We start from the raw sequence: 6,411 nt of genomic DNA, 5'->3' as shown, positions 1-6,411 counted from the left end.
AGAAAGGGAGAGAGAGAGAGAGAGAGGAAAGAGGAGAGAGAGAGAGGGAGAGAGAGAGAGAGAAAGAGAGAGAGAGAGAGAGAGAGAGAGATGAGGAGAGAGAGAGAGAGAGTGAGAGAGAGAGACGAGAGAGAGAGAGAGAGTGAGAGAGAGAGAGAGAGCGAGAGAGAGAGAGAGAGAGAGAGAGAGAGAGAGAATATTGTTTAACAGCACGCCCTCCCCCCCCCCTCCCACTCCCACCTCCCTCCGAATTAAAGATTGCATTTGCTGTACCTGAGCAGACCGACCAGGAATGTATTCGGGGACGAAAATGGTCTTTCAATTCTGGTTCGTTGCAAAAGGACCTCACAGAATTATGCAGCTGCATGACTGAGCGTCCATTTCTTTGCGCCACTGCCCACCCTCTGACCTCAGGTAGGGTTTCCAGACGGTCCTTTGCAGGCCTTGAGCCATTCTTCTAGATAAGGATCAATTAATATGCAAATTATCGCTTTAATCGGGAGTCGAGTGTATGTTTGGTGAACAAATCGACTGATCTGTTGATTTTTTTTTCTCTTGTTTATGCTTGACTAAGCGGTTACAGAAGAGAGGCCAAGAGAAAATGTGGTTTTTTTTGTTTAATTTAAACAGTATTTGTTTTTAGGGATTGTTTTAAAAGAAGGAAATATTGTGTCCCTTGTAGTATTTGCACTTTATTGCCGGAGTGTGCTTGCTGGTCCAATTCTGTTCTGTTTGTTTCTGTCAGTGGATGCATGTTCACTTTCTGACTTTGGGAGTGTGTCCGGAACCCCCCCCCCCCGGCCATCCAATGTACCTCTCAGAGAAAAAAAAAAGTGGACTTTGGACCCCTGCCTTCAGTTGGAACCCCCCCCCCCCCCCCCCTCAAACGAACTTGGTCCGGCCCTGGTGTGGGAAAAAGAACACTCATGCCGGACTGTGTGTGTGTGTGTGTGTGTGTATGTGTGTGTGTGCATGTGTGTGTGCGTGAGTGTGTGTGTGTGTGTGTGCGTGTGTGTATACAGTGCCTGAGCGCGTGCGTGCGAGCTTCCTCACAATCCTGTTCGGCGCGGCCTTTTCATTGTTTGTGCAAAAGTTACGGGGAGGCCCAAGAGATTTCCCCAGCAAGTTCAACAGAATGTATAATACAGTTTTAAAAAGCGCTAAAACTTTCTGTCTGCCACCCTTAATCATTTCCCACAATGAGGCCCTTTTACAGCTCGTCTTTCCGCCATTGTTCTAACGCAGATGAATAATGGATGCCAGCAAATGGATTTCCGCACAAACACGGTACATTTTCGTCCAAACATTTAATAATTTTCATCCTTTTTGGGCTCACAGGGACTTAAAACAAGCGGACGGACCATCAGCGGGTTCAGAATTTCTATCGTCCGCCATCACCCATCAGCCTCAGAGAACCAGAAAAGCGGAACAAAATGGCGACAAGTGCGTTACGTGTCAAGCGAGATTTTGGCGAGAGTTGCTTTCCCGCTGAGTCTCGGCGAGCCTGGTGCGGGTTGGCCGAGAATGCAAAGCGTGTTTAATTATGTGTTTATTAACACCCGCGACCATCTCGGTCCGTTTTTGTCTCGGCACACCACAATCAGATTGCAGCGTCTGATCGGCTCCCTTGTGGATTGTCGCAGAAACGGGCCATGAGGGTGTCGTGTTATTGAAACGAGTGGAAACTAGGGAAAAGGGGTTGAGGGCCGTGGAGGGTGCGGTTTTATGATGAGAGGCGAGAACAGCACTATGTTGCTAATTACAAATTACACGCCGAAAATACTCGTGCTTTTCAGAAGTTGTATGAGTGTGGTGGGTCTGCCGTGCGCATATACAAAGGTTTTCTTTGCCATTTTTTCCCCGGAGGCGCGAGGTAGAATACGAAGTTTATCCTGACACAAAAACTCGAAATGGGATGCAAACAGGTCTCTCTCAGTGAATGCTGCGGTAACATCCCACTTACATCTAGAGTCTATTAAAATAATAATAGTCATCCTCGGTGCTTGGAAGTTTTGGTTCATTGAAACTTCTCTCTATCCCTTTATTTCTCTATTTATTTCTCTGTCTCTGTCTCTGTCTCTGTCTCTCTCTCTCTGTCTCTCTCTCTCTCTGTCTCTCTCTCTCTCTGTCTCTGTCTCTCTCTCTCTCTCTGTCTCTCTCTGTCTCTCTCTGTCTCTCTGTCTCTCTGTCTCTCTCTCTCTTTTTCTCTCTCTCTCTTTGTCTGTCTGTTTCTCTGTCCGTGTCTCTGTCTGCATATATCTTTCTCTCTCGCTCTCTCTCCCAACCTCTCTCTCTCTCTGCCTTGCAAAGCCGCTGCGAAGTGAATATCTGTCGTTAATTTGGTAGCATACACAACAACAAACAAAGAAAGAAAGAAAGAAGAAGAAAACCTTAGCAGAAAGCTAGTATCGTGAAACCATGTGGCTTTCTTGTGTTCCCAGCATCTCAGGCATAGGGATCAGCAAAAACAATGATATAAGATAATGTTGCTCAGTTCATAATAGTATTGAAGCAAAAGAACTCACACCTGTTCTCGTTACGTATAGCATTAGTTATACCAAGGTAACGTACATCAAGGAACCAAACAGGTTACAAACAAATGAAGGACATGAAAAGCAAGCAGACAAATTCGTTCGCTCGTTGCGCAAAAAATGTAACAATGAAATGTTGTCAAAATATTAAAAAATAAAAATAAAAAAAATAGCGAATACCAAACATTATCCAAGCGCAAAATACATAAAGCCCGAATAGTTAACTGTGCAACGTGACTAACTGAGGAATCAACGCATTAGGTCACGAAGTAACTGACTGACGAACTGACTAATAAACCAAGTAGCGCAGTGGTGCTTGACAATCAAAATATTGGGGGGAGGGGGGGGGGGGGGGGGGGGGGGCGAGGTAGTGATACGTTATAAGCAGTTACTACAACGTTTCAGTAAAATATTAAATAAATTAGGCAATTAAGTCACAAAAAAACACACCTGGTTTTGTTGTTAATTCGGGTACTGTAAACCACTTTTTATCCCAGTATTATGATGGACAATAACACAGAATAATTGTTTATTGCTGTTTTCAGATAATTAGTGCTGAGAAAGAACTTGTAGGCTTATTTGTTTATGTACCGGCTGGAACGTTGTTCCCTTGTTAGATCATCTACTTGTTCAAACCCCGCGTCGTTGTTCATTTCTCCTCACTTACTCGTTTTTTCAGGTGTATGAATTTGCGACCATGTTAATCTAGCCGCTAACAAATTCCAATTAAAATATAATGATCAGCTAATTTCAGCTGTTTCCTTTGGCTAATTATTGCGTTCTTACCTCTAACCGAAATAATTCAGGCACAAACATTCAGTTAAATTGACACCGGTCCCCTTTCATTTCCCCTAACCACAAAACACGCACTAACACCCCATTCCCCCTCTCTCTACTGTACAACATACACAGCGCACAATTTTCATCCTTTCAGTTTCGACACAGAAAAAAGAAGCGAGCACGATAATCGTCTGATATTTGGGCAGCAGGATTTCCGATCGTTTTCTCTTCAGTTCCCTCCCTCGCACCTCCTACCCCTTACCCCCCCCCCTCCCCCCTCCCCTTCCCCCCTTCCCCTCGCTCCGCCCCCAAACAGTGCGCCTGCCGTCTGTCGCTCTCTCTGCTAGCTTCAGTGCCGATCTAACGCTCCGCTCCCAGCCAATGGTGGGCCTCGTTACAGCGGGCGTTCGGCTGGAGAGGCTTGTCGGTCGATTTGTCGCTGTTTTGCGGTTTGGTGAGCCGCGGTTACGGTAAAATGGCTTTCTTTCTTTCGGTGACTGATTATCGTATTATTACAGATTCGTGATTTATGTACAAATTAACCTGTTTCTTCTCAGTGGCCGACCGGGTCTGAAAGTCAGTTTGAGTTTTTTTGTTAATAGTTGTTAGACGGTTATCGCATGCGTTCAGGAATGACGGTTATAATCAGTATTAATCGGCTTAGATAAATAAATAGAATTAAAAAACCCACCTTACAACATGAGCATGCGTGACGTGACTAAAGAGATCAAATGATCGACGGTAAGCTTACGACTGAACCTTCAGACAAAAAAACCATAATTACATTCAAGTAAGCAATTTGAATAAATCAACGGGTTCTTTCTATCGCAGGCACACAAACTTGTTCTTGTTAGACCTATACGCTGCTAGAAGTTGAAGAGTACAGCAAGAGAAAGATGGGTGAAAAGACCTTGTCTGAGGACTTATGCGTGTTTTGCTTGATTATGCCCCACCATGATGATTTATTTCTCGGAGTCAACTTTGTGCAGACTCTATTCGGTGTCCGAACACCCCCGTGTGCACACATGCGCACGAAAAAGATCCCAAGTTCACAGCGAAAGTCTCAGGGCTTGGGAAAACACGAAGACACGCATGTACGTATATCATCTCTCGTCTCTGATTATATATCATAATCGTATCTCGATACTTTGACGAGACAAACCCAATGCTGGTGTGTTGAAGAAGACAGCCACAGCAGATTTTTTCGAGTCAAAGTATCACACCATAATTATCTTCAGCGTATTATCAATACCTGTCCCAATATAGGCCAACTGGTCTAAGAAGACGTTTAACCGTAATAGTCAGTCAGGCAGTCCACCATGATGTGCTTGGCAAACCATACATAAAGCGAGGTCCAGTCATGACCGAGGTCCGGCGACGAACTGAAGTCGTTTCAATAAAACGGTGGTCCTATAGATCATATACGTATATAACACGCTGCATGCTTTGACGGTGCCGGTTAGAATAAAGTTTTCGAGCTTGATGCTTAACAGTTTATCTTTTTTTTTTTTAGACCGATAAATAACCAAAAGATAAGAAGAATATCTCAAACACAAACGCTCCGTTAGTCACCGCAGCTGGTCACACTATGCCGCAATGACAGAGCAATATGTGATCAACACTGCAGATTTAGCGTTTGATGACTGTTAAAATAGCGGCGATTTCCGGTTAACAAAAACACTGCAATAGTGTGTTCAGCAATTGCCACAGTCAGAAACACTGAAATAGTGTGTTCAGCAATTGGCACCATCAGAAACACTGCAATAGTGTGTTCAGCAATTGGCACCATCAGAAACACTGCAATAGTGTGTCCAACAATTGGCACCATCAGAAACACTGCAATAGTGTGTTCAGCAATTGGCACCATCAGAAACACTGCAATAGTGTGTTCAGCAATTGGCACCATCAGAAACACTGCAATAGTGTGTTCAACAATTGGCACCATCAGAAACACTGCAATAGTGTGTTCAGCAATTGGCACCATCAGAAACACTGCAATAGTGTGTTCAACAATTGGCACCATCAGAAACACTGCAATAGTGTGTTCAGCAATTGGCACCATCAGAAGCACTGCACCACCAGCAACCACAGTCACATGGACGCACTCTAAACTGAAGTGTTCCACTGTTGGACACACTTTTTGTAACCATTATTGATCACAGTGGGATCTAGTATATCATTCTACTCTATATATTTATATAAAACGTTGCAGACTTGGTCAACACTTGTGTTCAACTGAACCATATCACACTGTGCCCAAACCTGGTTACAAACAGTGTGTTCAACAGTGGAACACTTTTGTTTAGAGTGCGCACAACTGACTGAGAGCGAAGACAACAAAACCGTGGTCAGCAACATGGACACAGCTTCAAAGCCGGTTGAAGACCACATGTTGCACGTGTGACTACTATTGCCTGCAGCATGTGTCACAGACATGGTAGTCAGTCAGTGCCATCACCATGGCAAAGGCATCAGCGTTTCATTGTGCGGCAATAACTAAAACACTTTAATGATCTGTGTCCGTCGCCCAAGCACAGAGGCTCTGGCACAATTTAGATTTCAAGAATCACAGGGAGTCAAACTGGATGGGGAACCAAAACGTAACAACTTCTCAAAACTTTCAATTTTAACATCACCGCCATGAGCCTTCACCCATAGAACGCAGAAGAAGAATAAGGCCCCCGAAAAGCCATTTCACCATGCATGAGAAGATCATTACACCGAAAAAGCTTTCTTCTTACTGCATTTGAAAAAAGAAGGAAAGAAAAAAAAGAACAAATAAATAAACAAACAAACAAACAAACAAACAAACAAACAAACAAACAAACAAACAAACAAAACAAATATCGTGGATACATTTACACAGTGTGCCAAATACCAAAATGCTGAAAAAATATAAAAATAAATGAAAACTAAGAACCAGAAAATAAAGCTACCATTGCCAGCAGAGATTGGGAACATTAAAATCCAAATAGCACAAGCGAGAGGCCACCTTCACGCAATGATAAACGCTGACATCACACCAAAAGAGACAGGGGGAGGGAATGTCTGCGACCTCTGCGCATGCGCACCGGAAGTAGGTGGGCTTATGGGTGGCTCA

The sequence above is a fragment of the Littorina saxatilis genome, linkage group LG12 (assembly GCF_037325665.1).
Source record: "Littorina saxatilis isolate snail1 linkage group LG12, US_GU_Lsax_2.0, whole genome shotgun sequence".
Taxonomy (NCBI): Eukaryota; Metazoa; Mollusca; class Gastropoda; order Littorinimorpha; family Littorinidae; genus Littorina; species Littorina saxatilis.
The sequence above is the reverse complement of the archived record's forward strand: the minus strand, read 5'-3'. Positions refer to the sequence as shown.